The sequence below is a fragment of the Ursus maritimus genome, unplaced genomic scaffold, assembly GCF_017311325.1.
Source record: "Ursus maritimus isolate PB19 unplaced genomic scaffold, ASM1731132v1 scaffold_13, whole genome shotgun sequence".
Lineage (NCBI taxonomy): Eukaryota > Metazoa > Chordata > Mammalia > Carnivora > Ursidae > Ursus > Ursus maritimus.
In genome coordinates, this window is record NW_024423675.1 from 19,774,479 (window position 1) to 19,791,368 (window position 16,890).

At 43.9% G+C, this 16,890-nt stretch overlaps 1 pseudogene; it reads left to right on the top strand.

Moving 5' to 3' along the window:
* The first annotated feature begins 2,680 nt into the window (after positions 1–2,680).
* LOC103675834 lies at positions 2,681–12,170 on the top strand (annotated as a pseudogene).
* Positions 12,171–16,890: the final 4,720 nt, after the last annotated feature.

Below are 16,890 nucleotides of genomic sequence, written 5' to 3' on the forward strand. Positions count from 1 at the left end.
CGATTCTTCCCAGGATCAGAGCTGACTCATACCAACACCTCCTTATTCATTTACCCTATAATTCCACACACACTTACTGAGGGCCTACTATGTGGCGGCACTGTGCTCGGTAGTGGTTACGAGCTCGGGCCTTTCATTTTAGAGGTTCACCACCATGGAGCTTCTCAATAGATATTAGAAAGAAGGAGAAAAGAAAGAAAAAGAAAGAAAGAAAGAAAGAAAGAGAAAGAAAGAAAAGAAGGAAAGAAGAAAAGGAAGAGAGAAGAAAAGAAGGAAAGAGAGAAAGAGAGAGGAAGGAAGGAAGGAAGGAAGGAAGGAAGGAAGGAAGGAAGGAAGGAAGAAGGAAGGAAGGAAGGGAGGGGCTCGGGCTTTAGAAAAAGAAAAGGAGGGAGATGGATGCGCGGTTAATTGGCTTTGCCCGTGCAACCTTAGTTAGGTCACCTAACCCCCTTCACCTCTGTTTTCTCATCTGCAAGGTGGAGATGACGATAACAAGTCTACGTGGCCACGCTGTCATGAGCTTTAAATGAGATGGTACGTGACGGTGCTAGCTTCTGGCAGAGAGTAAGTGCCGGATGAACTTAGCTCTATCGACTGGTACACTGGAATTGCTCAATAAATCATAGACCATAGATTTTGTAATTAGGTCTCTCAAATATAGTCACTCTACCCTCCAATGACAAAGAAAAGCAGGGTTTTAAAAATGTGCCCCTGGGATCATGTGCGTCAGGAAAGCACGAAGGGAGCTTGCTGAAGATTCCGATTCCTTGTGTCCAGTTCAGAGGGGCTGACTCAGCGTCCGATGGGGCCTGAAAGTCTGCCTTTTCACCAACATTCGTTTTCATGGTTCAGAAGGACACTGCAGTTTGACAGTTCCTGGGGGTAAAAGGTAAAAACGCTCATCCACCGAGGGGCCTTCTCTGCAGTGCGCAGAATAATGGCGCCCCCCCGCCCAAGATAATCAGGTTCTAATTAGTGAACTTGAAAATAAGATTATCTGCCCGACGTAATCCATGTGTCCTTCAACGGAATAGAGGGAGACAGAAGAGTCAGAACCAGGGGAATGAATGGCCACGTGAGGAAGACTCCACTGGCTTTGAGCATGAAGGAAGGGCCACGAGCCCAGGAATGGGGGCAGCCTCTAGAAACTGGAAGAGACAAGAAAACGAATTCTCACCTAGAAGCTCCAGAAGGAACACAGCCCTGCTTGATTTTAGCTCCATGAGACCCATTCGGGACTTCTGGCGTCTAGAATCCTAATAAATGTGTGCTGCTTAAGCCACTAAGTCTGTGGTGATCTGTTACAGCCGCAGGAAAGGAATATGTCCTCTTCAGGCCCATTGGATTCATGCCACTGGGTCAGGAAGACCCGTGAGGCCCAGCCAGGGGCGAGGGTGGGAGGCTTGACGGAGGGGAGCCCCAAGGGAAGGGGACCAGCTGCACAGTTCAGGGCTGTCCTCTTTGCTGACCGCTCCCCACCCTTCTGCCATTTGTTCCTTGTTCCTTGTACTCTCTGGTGCTCAGGACGGCTCCTGGGGGGGACTCATGGACATCGGGGAGGCTCAGAGTGTCTACAAACTGCAAACAACCCTGGAGATCTCTAGCATCTTTCCCACCTCAACGGAGAGAGCCTGAAGCACCTGAGGAAGGGGAAAAGAACATGCCAGGCACTTCCCCCACGCCCAGATTCTCTGCAGATGGGAACGTGAAAGGCAGTTCTCACACCCACACCCTCCGGAGAGGGGGCGTTGCCAGGACTCCCGCATCCCTCAGTTTTTTGCTCTCGCCAAGCTCATCTGTCTCCCCCTCCCCCTCCCTGCCTGCCACCTCCCACCTTCCTTGCTCTTGGACCTGCTGAGACCTACGGGGTGGCAGCACTGTGTGGATGGGCTTCCATGCGTCATCTTTTTTTTCTGATTTTATTATGAAAATCTTCAAACAGACAGAAAAGTTGAAAGAATGATTACCCATATACCTGTCGCCTAGATTCAACAATTCTTAACATTTGCCAAGTTTGTTTTATATATGCATGTATATATAATACAGGTATATAAGGTTTTGTGTTTTTTTAAAGATTTTATTTATTTGAGACAGAGAGCACGAGCAGGGGGGAGGGAGCAGAGGGAGAGGGAGAAGCAGACTACCCACTGAGCAGGGAGCCCAACGTGGGGCTCGATCCCAGGACCCTGAGATCATGACCCAAGCCGAAGGCAGATGCTTAACTGACTGAGCCACCCAGGCGCCCCTATATGGTTTTGTTTTTGCCAAATCTTTTGACAGTTCAGCCATCACAACACCTCTAAATACCCCCAGCATGTATCTTCCAAATGGCATAGTATCCCCACAAGGTCAGCACAGTTATTGGCCCCATTTTATACCTGAAATATTTGAATGTAAGAATTTGAGATTCTAAGAAATGAAATTACTTGCCCAGAATCACAGAGACAATAAACAATAGAATTGAGATTTGAACCCAGGTTCTCATCCGTCTTCTGTTTGAATGGTTCTAGAGCTCAGAATTATGGTCATCCCAGAAGGCCTGGTTCTGGCTTTGGGTTTCTCTCTGTGAGAAAAAGATTTCAGAGAGACAAAATTTCATCTTAACAATATCCCCTTAAGGTCAAAGCTACCACTTCCCAAGAGATTGGGTAAGTTCCAAGATGTCAGGTTACTGGAAAAGATGTTCAGGGTGCCGGCCCCAGAAGAACAGAACACGGAGGCTGCCAAGCCCCCTGCGACTGGGGTGAGGTGGCGCTTTGGAGCACCCCCAATATATATCGAAACGTTCTCCCATCCCAAATCGCTATGAAATTTTCCTAGTTGCTTACTCACTAAATGTGTGAATAGGACCTCACCCTCTTTTACTATTCGACATTCTTTTTTTCTTTTTAGATGTTATTTATTTATTTGAGAGAGAGAGAGCATGAGCAGGGGGAGGGGCAGAAGGAGAGGGAGAAGCAGACTCCCCTGCTGAGCAGGGAGCCTGAGGTGGGGCTCGATCCCAGAACCTTGGGATCACCACCTGAGCCGAAGGTAGACGCTTAATGGACTGAGCCACCCAGGTGTGGCTACTGGACATTCGAATTTGACATTCTTAAAGTTTTATTTTTTTTTTAAGATTTTATTTTTAAGTAATCTCTGTATCAACGAGGGGCTTCAGACAGAGCCGGCCGGGCACCTTCTTAAAGTCTTATTTTAGCTTTACATTTCAGAAATGGTGAAACGTAGATCTGTTCAATAAAAGATGAAATAAAATGGGGGGGGGCACTTGGCCGGCTCAGTTGGAAGAGCATGTAACTCTTGATCTTGGGGTCGTGAGTTCGAGCCCAAGTCACTATAAAGCAGGAGACGGGCTAATTGTCCTCATTTTACTGGTGAAAACTCCAAGGCATTCAAGGACCTGCTCACAAAAGAATTTAATTCCCAAATAATGAAGAAAGGCTGAATAGTGGGCTTCAAAATGTGGGCTGTTAGCCAACTGAACCCAAACAACCTGGGAAGCTTGTTTAGAGTCTCCAAGGTTTACCAGGGAATCAGGTCACCAGGGGATGGGGCTCTCTTCACACCTTACCCAGGTGACTGCTGCCAGCGCAAGCCAGAGGACTAGTGGCCAAATTCCCAGACTGGGAATTCCTCAGCACTACGCTGGACGGCACTACTCTACCCAATACAACGGCATGCTGTACTTTCCCAGTGGCCCATTTGTAAAAATTCTGAGTAGTTTACTTTTTAACTTTCAAAAATCTGTTTAATTGACCTACCATAAAATTCACTGCTTTTGGTAGACGGTTCTATGGGTTTTAACAAATATGTAGAGTCATGTAAACATCACCGCTATCAAAATACAGGACAGATTCATCACCCCCCAAAACTCCTTTGTGTCACTCTCTTCTAGTCAAATCCTTCCTGGAATCTACTCCTGGTAACCACTGATCAGGTCCTTGTCCTATAGTTTTGCCTTTCCCAGAATGTCATGTAAATAGAATCATACAATACATAGCCTTTGAGTCTGACTCTTTCCATTTTGCACAAAGCATTTGTTGCATGCAACAGTCCTTCGTTCCCTCTGTTGCTGAGTCATACTCGGTTGTGTGAATGAACCATGATTGTTTCTCTATTTCCCCAGCTGAAGGACGTTGAGGTTGTTTCTGGGCTTTGGTGATAAACTCAATGATCCAAATTTAATTAACTGATTCTTTTCCATGGCAGAGTCAAAATCTCACATAGTGCCAGTGACAAGGGAGGGTAATAGGTGGGTTGAAGACAATGGCTCCCATAGGGGGTTCCTGCCAGTGGGTCACCTGTTTAATGGGCCAGGTTCAGTCATAGAGGACTTACGATTGTCATTATGATAACCCTTCTGGTCTTCCAAAATCATAAAAATAATACGGTGTTACAGAATGCCTCAGAGCCTGTTTCTGACTAATGAAATGAAAGGCTCTTGGCAGGTCAGGCCCCCAAACTCATCCTGTGATCACCTGGGTGAGCCTCCCTTGTCTTAGAATACGTGCGTCCCGTGGCAGAGTCCGAGTCATCAAGCATCCTTCTCTACAGTTTATGATGCTTTTGCCCAACTGGGTCTATTTGATTTTCCAACAAACCCAAGAGGGAAGAAAGAAAGATATTTTTATTCACACCATTTTGAAGATAAGGCTGTGGGAGCTCGAGGAGGCTGGTACTTGTCCAAAGTCAATGAGCCCCTTTGGTTAGGGAGAAACCCTGGCTCTTCTAATCCTCAATCCAGTGTTTTCTGGTTTTGAAGGTTTTTTTAGAGTGGTGGTTATCTCTTTAATCTGCACATTTGAGAACCAACTCTTGCTCAAGGTCAGAGATAGGGTGGGCAGAAAGAGAGCAAAGCCGAGTTTCAGTCCCGCCTTTGCTTGCCGGTTGCATGGCCTGTGTGCTCTCACAGGACAGGTGAAACCATTCCTACCTCCCAGTTATGCTCAAAGCCCAGAGGTCTCAGAAGAGCTAATAATGCAAGTGGGGAAGCCACACGAGGTACTCCGTGAACGGCCGCAACGACTGACTAGGTTTAGTAGGAGAGGCCCTAGAACGTGCACACCATTAGCACTGGGTGCGGAGCGGGGTGCACTCTGCCCCTGGGCACTGCACAGGACTTCTGAGGCCTAACTTTTCTCTGGCAGTGATGGAGGAACCAAGGGGTTAAGGAGGGGGCCTGGAAGCTGGCACAGCTGGGGACCATGGGGTTCTAAGGAGGGGCCAGCCCTGGAAGGAGGGGCAGCTGCGTGCAGGGGCGCTGAGGGTGTCTCCCGAGGAGACTTAGGCCGAAAGCTTTGTTTTTCTTCTTTCTGAACTGGCTTTTACACCCCGGAGGGGAGTTCTTCGCGTCTGAACTTGGTGGTGGAGCGCTGGCGCTGGCGGTTCCCGCAGTAAATGGCTTGCCACTCCTTGTGGGGCAATATTGCTATTGATGTCAGGCCAAGGTGGTTAGGAAACGGGATCTTCCAAATGGGGACTTTGTGGTTTGGCCACACTGCGCTCGCCTCCGCGAGCGCAGCTGGGGGTTGAGACAGTTACCCACAGGGTGGGGCAGGAGGGCAAAGCGGAGTTTCGGGGCGCTGCGCTCCCTTCCCAGCAGCCTCGTCACGGCCCTGCGGCGCCCGTGTCGTGGCTCAGGCTCCAGCGAGAGAAGGGGCTGTGCAGGGACGGCTGGGCCCTGAGGCGCCTCCTGGGAGCGAAAAGCAGGAGCCCAGGGAGCCAAGGCTCCCTGACAAGGCAGCCTGTCCGCCGACTGCCTGTCCCCCGCCCTGGGCCCGTTGCAAGAGCCAGGTCAAGGCGCGGGAAGGCCCGAGTAGCCTCTGCCGCCGCCGCAGGCGCCTCTGCCCTGTCCCCCTCAGCCGCACGTCCCCGCCCCGATGCGGCCCTCTCACACCGAACTGTAACGACCCGCCCCTACCCTCTGCGGCTGTGGCGGCTGCTCAGAGCACGAGGGACTGACTATCTGAGAGACGGACGAAATCGGAAGGCCGCTCCCAGAAGGCGCCCGGCGGCTGCTGCGCCGACCTGCTCTGCGCCTGCACCCGATGGAAAGGCTCTTACAGAAGGGCGGCAGGTAAGAGCCCTCGCTCCGGATTTCCTTCGAAACTCTCCTTCCCGCTTATTCCAACGACTCCCTAGAAGGAGTGGGCGCGGGCCTCGTTTCCGGCGCACGTGGCTTCGGCTTCGCGGCCTCCACTGGCGCTCGCGACCCGCCCCCGGTTCTGCGGTCCCCGGGAGTCGGCCAGGCCCCCGAGCTCGACGGGGTCCCGGAACCCCCGACCGCGTGCCCGACCCTGCCGCGCCGAGGTGACGGGCTCCGCACGAGAAGGAGCAAGCTCGAAAGGGGGGGCTGAAAAGGAAGAAAGGCGCTCGAGCCGGGCACCTCCTGTGCGCCGGGCGCTGGGGAAGCGTCTAGAGCCCCGGGCACGGTCTGACGGAGCCGCGGCTGGTGACGATAGCGAGTGAGAAGAGCTGGGATGGGGTGAACGACCAAGGCGCTGCCAAGCGCAAAGCTGGCGAGCGCTCTGGACTTGGTGCGGACGCGGCGGACGGCCTGTCTCCCTCAGCAGGCTGCGGCCCTCCTTCCAGGCAGAGGGGGGCGGGAAGACGCTCTAACGGAGCCGCACACTCAGTTGCCTTGCCGAAGCTTTCATTTCCACAAATCCGTTTGTTGATGTTTTTCCTCATCCTCATTGCCCGAGAGGATTGATTAGACACGAAACCGTGACGTGCATTCTATGATCTGCCTAGAGAATTACCCCAACATTGGCCAGAGCTCTGCCTTCTTAGCCACATGGGGCTCTGGAGGTGCATTCAGCAGGAGCCAGAACTGTTGGAGGCCCTGCAGGCTGAGAGCACATTCTAGAAGCGGGGCTAGGTTGCCAAGTAGGGATAGAGGGTATGGAAAAGCCTAAGCCCCTGGGCTCGAATGCCCCTCTCCCTGAGGTGTGCCTCTTCCACTGACTTCTGAACCCTGGGCCTCTGCGGGCTGTCTCCGCTCCTCGGACCCCTGTCCTCTCCTCCCCACCACCTAGTTTCCCTTAGCAAACCCTGAAGGCCAGGCGCAGGAAGACAAGTGGTGGGACAAGTCTCCCAGCTCAGGCCAGAGAGCGGAATCCTAGGCCATCGCTATTTTCGGAACTAAAATTGAAGCCCATGGTTTATTTCCTCAGCACTTAATTAGACTCCAGCGCAGCACAGGGCTGCCTCCTTCCCGCCCACGAGCAAAAGCCTGACCAGTGGGTTTGGGAGCTGACGCCATGTCACAGGCGGGAGGGCTGGGGCCTGGAGTATTTTTACTTATGGGAGGCTGAAGAGAACAAAACCACTTGGCCCCAAGCCAGCTAGACTAAGTCAGTTGGGAGAGGGAGGGAGCAGGAAAGCTGTTATATCATCCTTCCTTCTTTGAACTGCGTTGTAAATCTGCTAGACAGGAAATGGGGATTGGGAGGGGATGGGGGGACGGGCTGCACAGGGAGACTCGAGTGGGGGCTGGTTACCACCACCCTCAGAGATGGGCTGAGGTGAGGCCCTGTCCTCAGGGTAGGGTGAGAGTGGGGGAGACTCACAAGAGGCTGGGGGAGGGGCAGGCGAGAGGGCACAGTGGGTGTGCTCAAAGCTTCCTGGGTCAGGTTGGGAATGGGGTGACTATATGCCTGTGGGTGATTTCTGGGCTGGCTTCAGGTCCTCTAACTAATACCACTCTCACAGACATGGTTTTTAGAGCTGGAAGGAACTTTGAGACCCTTAAATGAGGATGTCAAGGACAATAGAGGACAAATAAATTACCCAAAACCACACAGCTAATAAGAACCGGAAGTAGGGATTGGGGGGGAGGGGTTCTGACTCTAAAACCCTTCTAGAGTTCCCCTTCTTACTGCTGTTTCTTGGTTTTCATTCCGGAGCGAAAGTAGGCATAAAATGCAAATACGCTTGGGCAGAACGACGCATTAGTTCAATTCATGTTAAAAGCTAAATAATTGATGTTTAATTCTTTACTGAGGAGACATTTTGGTGAGTGGGAGACCCCTGAGCTCCGTGGAAGAGCACTTCTGACCACACGGGTGGGCGGCATCATCCATTCATGATCAACCTAGGACTGTGCCAGCCTCAGTGTTTCTGGAGTGGGGAGCTACAGGGAAGATGAGACCTGTGATGTCTCTGAAATAGAACCAGTTTCTTGCTAGGAAGAAGTGAAAACAGGAAACCTGGCTAATGACTTCCCAGAGTCATCCATTTGTGCAATGTTTCTCCAAAAATGTCTGGATACCAGCCTGAGGAGCACCGTCCCTGTGGGATTAAACCCCTGCTCCCCCGTAGAACCATGGAACCTCCTGTTTTCCACTTCTTCCTTCCCCTCCCACAACACTCCTGAGGCCGCTTCTCAAATGAGGAATCCAATGACAATAGTCTAAGACCTTCCTACACACTCCAGGACCCTAAATTAAGTTAAATAATGGCCGTAGCCAACATTTATTTTGCTTTATTTGTTTATTTTTTTTGCCAAGCACTTCACTAGCATTATCTTATGTCATCTTGATTATTTTTATCATCATCTCCATTTCACAATGAGGGTATTGTGCATCAGAGAGGTTAAATGATTTACCCAAAGTCACCTAAGTGACAGTGAGAGCCAAGACTTGAACTAAGGCAGACTTATTTGACAGCCACGACTTCTCCTGCCTCAGACTGCTTCCACCGGTGGAAACAAAATTCTTTGGAGTCCTGAGGAAGCTAGATAGAATTCCATCCAATAGCAAGAAGAAGGTCCACCCACATTGTTTATTACTAGGCACAAGGATCCAAAAGGGTGAGGAGGGTCTGGCCCTGAAGAGTGTCTGGCTGAGAGATGAAATTGGAGTGGAATTGCTGTGTTCTGTGCTCCGTGCCTGGTGTTTGGTGTATACGTCTGCTTTTCTGGGCCAACAGCCGAAATATCTCCTTCACTTCTGGGCTGGGTCTTGGGCCATTAATACCATATCACACCCAATCCATTCTTATATGGGTCACCCAGCTCATTTCCATGGCCTAAATCTGCCATTATTTGGTGTCTGTTGAATGCAAATAAGCTGATTCTTGGTACCCAGGGACTGTTGACATAAGATTTTGATTGTTCTCTCTTCTCTTCCTGTTACTTCTTCCCGCTACTTACTTTAGACATCACCTCTGCCAGGTTGCACGTGAGTGGAAAGTAAGCTTGCTCACTGTCAGTCTTTTGCTACAAACTTTGTTAGTAGTTCCCACTGGAAAAAGACTACTGGGGAAGCAGTTTGAGGCTTGTAGATTACCTTTTCTTCTGTGCATTCCCTGTCATCTGATAGCTTAGATAGCACTAAACTTTTTCCTTAGTTGGGCCTTGGCTATGTTTGTTGAATTGTTGTGTTGTGTTTGTTAAATTACATATCATCTTTAACCCATGACTCACCCTTGGTCAAAGTCTATGATTAAGGGATATGGACAGCACTGGACTCTCACTCTATCCCATTAAATGAATTAATGCACGGGACATACTAGGACATTTCCTAGAGTAAACACTGAATAATTGTTAGTTATTTTGTCGATATTATACAATATGCTTGAAAAATAATATTCAATATCCAAGGCATCAGGTTTTTTAAAAATTTATTTGAGACAGGGAGAGAGAGAGAGAGAGAGAGAGAGAGAGAATGCACAAGTGGGGAGGAGGGTCAGAGAAAGAGGGAGAAGCAGACTCTGCTGAGCAGGGAACCTGATGTGGGTTTCAATCCCAGGACCCTGAGCTCGTGCCTGAGCCACAGGCAGATGCTTAACGGACTGAGCCACCCAGGTGCCCCAAGGCATTAGTTGTTTTTTGTTTTTGTTTTTTTATCCTGGATTTTTCATTATAGCAGCCAGGACTGAGTTTTAAAGCAAAGTTCCTCAAGGGCAAGAACTAAGGATGGTAAAATGGAGCAGTACTAGTTATAAACTCCTTAGGGGAAGACTTCTGGTGCTAGTTATGAGGGACTAGCTTGTATCAGATCAACCCTCCATATGAGAAAAACAAGAAAAATCTAGATGTTTTTTAGCAGAGAGAAACATCTATTTGAACGCATTGGAGAGATACTCAGAGTCTAAGGTGTTCTAGAAAAAGGAACTATAGAGAGGAAGCAGCTTAACATATGCAGCTACTTTCCTTCATGAGGCATTGGATGATTCTGAGTATGCACAGAGATGCTGAGCAGGACCACTGGCCATCTTGCAGGTGTAGGCAGACAAAAATTGGGATTTAAGCTTTCCAAAAGGAGAGGTCCTGGTAAACACCCCAGTCTTTCAACTGGGAATCTTGAAGGGCTACACCCTGGTAATAAAAGCTAGCCTGAAAATAGACTAGTGTTCACAGAGACTGAAACTCAGATCTGAATCCAATCAATCTCAGATTAGACTAGAGATTCTTCTGGCCAACTGCCTGCCTGAACCACAGTAAATCTTCTTTGGAGGAAGATGACATCATCCAGACTTTCAAATTATCATAATTTTTCATGCATAGTGTCTGGCATTAAATAAACAACAACAATAAAACTGGGCATATCAAGAGATAGGAACAAATGACTGAAAACCAAGAGAAAAAAATGCTGTAATTTAAACAGATATGTTGAATATATTTTAAAAATAGTCTAATAAAAATTCTGGGACTGAAATTAAGAACTCAGTGGAAGGATTTAAAAGCAGCTTAGACTCAACTGAAGAGATGATTCATGAACTTGAATATAGACCAGAAGAAAATATGTAGACTTCACTATAATTACAGCAAGATAAAAATTTTAAGAAATACAGAAAAGGAAGAACTAAGAAAAATATGGGACCCAGTATAAACATTTGTGTAATTAGAGTCTTGGAAGAGGAGAGAGATAATACAGCATAAACAATTTTGGAGAGAAAATAATCTGAGAATTTATTTATTTATTTTTGAAGATTTCATTTATTTATTAGAGAGAGACAGCGAGAGAGGGAACACAAGCAGGGGGAGTGGGAGAGGGAGAAGCAGGCTTCCTGCTGGGCAGGAAGCCCAATGCAGGGCTGGATCCCAGGACGCTGGGATCATGACCTGAGTTGAAGGCAGACGCTTAATTACTGAGCCACCCAGGCACCCCTAATCTGAGGATTTAAAAACTGACAAAAGACATAGAGCCACAGATAATTACAAAGGAAGTTACAACTAGACCCATCATAGTAAAACAGGCAAAAAACAACTAAAGGCAAAAACTGTAAATATAACTAGTATAAAAAATAACAGGACACATTTTGTTCAGAGGCACAATAATAAGACAGCCAAGTTTTCAGTTAAAATGATGGAAGCCAAACAATAATGAAAGGATATCTTTAAAAGGCTAAAAGAAGGAATGTGGCTGGAGTTTGAGCTGTGTGGGCCCTGAGACGCCACAGTCCTGGGACGTGGAGCAGCCCCGGGGGTGGTGGATACCAGCTCTCCAAGCCTGCAATTAAAAAAAAAAAAAAAAAAAAAGACCTCCAATAAAATGACATTGCAAAAAATGGGGAAGAAACAGAAAGGAAAGAGTGAAAAAGTAGAAGAGGCAGAGCCTGAAGAATTTGTGATGGAAAAGGTACCGGACCGACGTGTAGTGAATGGGAAGGTGGAGTATTCCCTGAAGTGGAAGAGATTTACAGATGCTGACAATACTTGGCAAGCTGAAGACAATGTAGACCGTCTAGAGTGAACTGAAGTATTTCCTAATCCTCAGAAAGCTGGTAAAGAAAAAGATGGTACAAAAGGGCAAGCTTTATCTGACCGTGACTGATGATAGATAGCAAATCAAAGAAGAAAAGCGATGCTGCGGATAAACCAAGAGGTCTTGATCCTGAATGAGTAATTGGCGTCACAGACGGCAGTGGAGAATTCTTGTCTGTCATGAAATGGAAAAGATTCAGGTGAGGCCGACTCCATCGGTGCTGGCGAAAGGGGCAGATAGGAAGTGTCTTCAAAGTGTCATTGTTTTTTACGAAGTGAGACTAACTTGGCATTCTTGTCTAGAAGATGAAATTCAATAATTGTTTCTATTGCTTTTCATAGATATTTATATATATAAAATCTGGGTCTTGGTTTTTTGATTTATTAGGATGAGGAAATAACATTCTAATGAAAATGAAGTTTGATCTGTTTGTTTTGAAATAGTATCAGGGGAGTTGAGGATTTTTTGCATCTATAGCACTGGTTACTTTGAACAAATAAAAGCTTTCTATAGTTGCTTCCTTTATCAGAAAAGAATATTTGAGACCATGGGATGTCATTCCCCTATATTAGAGAACACCTTTTCTAAATGTTGGGGGAAATCTTCAGAGTTGTTCATCAGAATTTCTGTTTAACTCTTACATGCGTAAGGACTATTCTGGGTTTTTTGTTTATTTGGGGTTTTTTTGGTGTGTGTGTGTGTGTGTGTGTGTGTGTGTGTGTGTGTATACATAAAAATACATGTGTAAGTGCTTTCCTTTCTATTTTTTTCTTTAAACATTCACCAAAATAAAAACAGCATTTCATAACCATGGGTAAGCCCATGTTTCTGGGATGCCATATTTTCAGCAACCTAAGAAATAAATCACTTAAAGTAAATTGAAATTTTTCCTGATGTCTTAACATTTCAAAATTTGAAATTAGTTGAAAATTTAAATATAATGAAAACAAGTTAAATCGGACAGTTTAAAAGCAGCCATATCAGAATCCATATCAATCTCTATAGTCATATAAATGCAAGTTTATTTGCAAGATGCCGAAAGGAAAATTTTATCACTACCAGCAACCTCTCCACCCAAATGAGAAAACTAGATGTCTTGGTGTGTTTTAATTAGGTAAGCAAAACTTAGTTAAATGGACATTTAAAGGTTCCTTCTAGTGAACCATTCCTTTTCAATAAGTTGAAATCCGTGTTCTATATTGACTAAAAGATCATGATTCATGGAATGTCTAGGATGTCGTTCATGTAAACCAAATCATAATCAGATGGTTAGAGATGTTGGCAATTTAGGGCCAGCTGGAATAAATGGGTGAACAAACTCCTATAATCTAAATTCTTGACCTGCATGTTTTTTCTTTACCTCGAGTCATTCCTTACATGTAGGCTCAATGTTTTCAGTATTTGAGTTCCTCGTTCAGCAGAAACCAGGAAAAACAATAACTTTGTAGTAGTCAGAATGTTATCCAACTGTATCTTGTTTACTTTATTGTAAATACTGCTAGACAGTGGTCAATGGTTTTCTATTGACAAAGTAAATAAAAATACAAGGCTAAAAGAAAATAACTGCTAACCTAAAATTCTATACCCAGAGAAAGTATCATTCAAAAATGAAAGTAAAAAAAAAAAAGACATTTCCAGCCAAACAAAAACTGAGATAATTTGCAGCTCGTTGACAGACACTAAAGGAAAAACTAGTTTTTTAGGTCGGAGGAAAAGAATTCCAAACGGAAGCAAGAAGATGCAGAAAGGAATAAAGAGCACCATAAGGAGTAAACCTACAAGGAAATCTAAATTAATATTGACTGCATAAAATTATAATATCTTGAGAGAGTTAGAATATTTGTAGAATTGATGTACATAACAATACATAAAATATAAGTAGGAAAAAGGAGTTAAAGTATTCCAATGTCCTTAACATTATCCATGAATTAAAAAAAAAAGTGCTAATTGGATTTTAGTAAGTCAAAGATGCATGTTGTAATCTTTAGGTCTAAGATAACCAATACAAGGGTAATAAAAGAATCAATGATGAACTGGTTAATAAAAGAGGAATAATAATAAAATGGAATAATAATAAAAATACTTTATTCCAAAGAAGTTAAAGAAGGGAAAAAGAAAACAGAGCAACTGTAACAACTAAAAAATAAGAAGATGGTAGATTTATATCCAAATATTTCAGTAAGTATATTAAATATAAAGAGATTAAGTATTCTAATTAAAAGGTAAAAATAGACTGGATTAAAAATAAATCACTACACCCAAATATAAGCATACAGAAAGAATAAAAGTAAAAGGAGGAAAAATATATTTCTAACTAAAAGAAATCTGGTATGTCTATACCAATATCAGACCATGTTTAAGGCAAGAAACTTTACAAGAGATAAAGAAGTACATTTCATAAGGATAAAAATGGCAATCCATCTGGAAGATACAACAATTCTAAACTGTACCTAATAACACATCCTCAAATTTTATAATGCAAAAATAGAAATAAAAGGAAAAATGGGAGATTTTAACACAACTTTCACTTCTCTTACTTTTAGAAGAAGCAGCAGAGAACAAAAACCAACCACAGGGATATAAAAAATTTGAACAACACAATTAACAAATGCACATGTGACCTAATTATGTAGAGAATGCTGCACACAACTGCAGAATACACTTTCATTGTTATTTTTTTTAAACATTTTACTTATTTGAGAGAAAGAGCACAATTGGGGGAATGGCAGGGGGTGAGGGAGAAGCCAGCTCCCCGCTGAGCAGGGAGCCCTGGGCAGCTCAGCCCCAGGACCCCGGGATCGTGATCTGAGCCAAAGGCAGATGCTTAACAGACTGAGCCACCCAGATGCCCCCAGAATACAGTTTTAAAATTTTGATTACACATGGTATATTTATCAAAACTGGCTGCATGCTGATCCGTAAAACAAATCTCAACAGATTTCAGAGGATTTTAATCCTCTTCTCCTTTCCTTTTCTCTCCCCACATATCTTTGTCAGGTTTTGGTATTAAGGTTAAATTGCCCTCATGAAACGAATGGTAAGTGTTCTTACCTTTTATTTCTTTGGGAGAATTTCTGGTCTATGACCACAGTAAAAGTCAGCTAGAAGTCAATAACAAAAGGTGCCTGGAAAAATCCCCACATTTTTAGAAAATAAACTTCTAAATTATCTGTGCATCAAAGAAAAATGAGAAAACATTTTAACTAAATGATAATAAAAATATAACCTATCAAAGCATGTGGGACTCAGTTCAAGCTGTGTTTGAGTAGGGACAGCAATTTGTAGCTTTCAACGTAAATGTTGAAGAAAAGCTGAAAATCAGCTTTGTAAGAATTTTAAAGAAATTGGGCGGGGAAGGAGGAACTCAGCAAATTAAACCCAAGAAAGTAGAAACATAATAAAGATAAGACAGAAAATTAAGGAAATAGTAGACAAATGTACAGTGAGAGAATCAACAAACCCAAAAATTGGTTCTGCAAAAAGATCAGGAATCTTTATAAGCCTCTACCAAGAACAATGGAGAAAAAAGTGAGAAACAAAGTATCGATATCAGGAATGAAAATGAGCAACTCACCACAGATCCTACCTTCAAAAGAATACACGAAGGGACACCTGCCTGGCTAGTCAGTGTAGCATGCAACTCTTGAGTTCTGAGTTTGAGCCCCATGTTGGGCATGGAACCCACTAAAGAAAAAAAAGTGGGTGATGGACATTAAGGAGGGCATGTGATATAATGAGCACTGGATATTATATAAGACTGATGAATCACTGACCTCTACCTAGGAAACTAGTAATACACTGTATGTTAACTAACTGAATTTAAATTAAAAAAAAACTAAAAAAAATTTTTTTTTAATTAAAAAAAAAAAAGATTGTCTCCCTCCCTCTTCCTCTGCCCTTCCCCTGTTCACACACATATGCGTGGGCACTCTCTCTTTCTCTCTAAAAATAAAACAAAACAAAACAAAAATTATACAAAGGAAATCATTGTCTATATATCCATCTGTAATTTGTCTTTTTTGCTCAGAATTACGTTTTTGAGATTCAGCAATGTTGAATTTCTAGCTGTACTTAATTCATTTTCACTGTGGTATGATATTCCATTAAATGATTATACTGCAATTTCTTAAAAAAAAAGAATATAAGGATATTATAAGTTTCTGCCAATAAATTTGAAAATAGGAAATAAATTCTTCAAAAGGGACACTGTACTAAACCTGAGACAAGGGAAAATAGAAATCCAACTAGTCCTATATATATCGGATCTATAATTTAAAACCTTCCCTCAAGGAAAACTCCAGGCCCATGTGACTTCATCAGTGAATTCTTCAAGAATTTAGGGAAGAAAGAGCAACAATCTTACATAAACCGTAAACTCTCCTAGAGAATAAAGAGGAAGCAGTTACTACCTTGTTTAATGAAGCCAACTTAACCTTAAATTCCGACAAAAATCTTCAGGAAAGGAAAATTACCAAGCTCTCTTATAAACATAGATATGAACGTTCTAGTCAAAATATTAACCTAAAATATATGAAGAAATAACCAAGTTGAGTTTATTCCAAGAATATAAGGAAAGTTTAATATTTAAAACTCAATGAACACTGGCAGATCCCACTTTAACCAAGTGATCAAGGTTACCATCACCAATAGCAAGACCTATCACGTACCCTTTGGTATGAAGGGGGAGAGCACATCACCTCGGCAGTACATTGCTCAAAAAGGAACACCTTCAATCTAATCATGAGAAGACATCACACAAACCTAAATTAAAGGATAGTCTGACAAAGTTCTCTTCAAAACTGTCAAAGTCATGAAAGACAAGGAAGGACTGAGGAACTGTCAAAGATTAGAGCAGACTAAGGAGATACACAACTAAATGCAATATGGCATCCTGAAATAGAACATTAGTGGGAAAACCAGTAAAATCTGAATAAAGTGCATGGTATGACTAAAAGTATTATACCGATGTTATTTAAGTATTGACAATTATCCTATGGTTATATAAAATAAGCATTTGCGGCAGTTGGGTGAAGGGTATAAGGAAACTCTGCACTATTTTTGCAGCTCTTCCATAAGTCTAAAATTGTTTCAAAATACAAAGCCAAGATAATTAATGTAATTTGTCACATGAACAGAATGAAAAGGAAAGTCTTATGATTATGTCAATACATACAGAAAA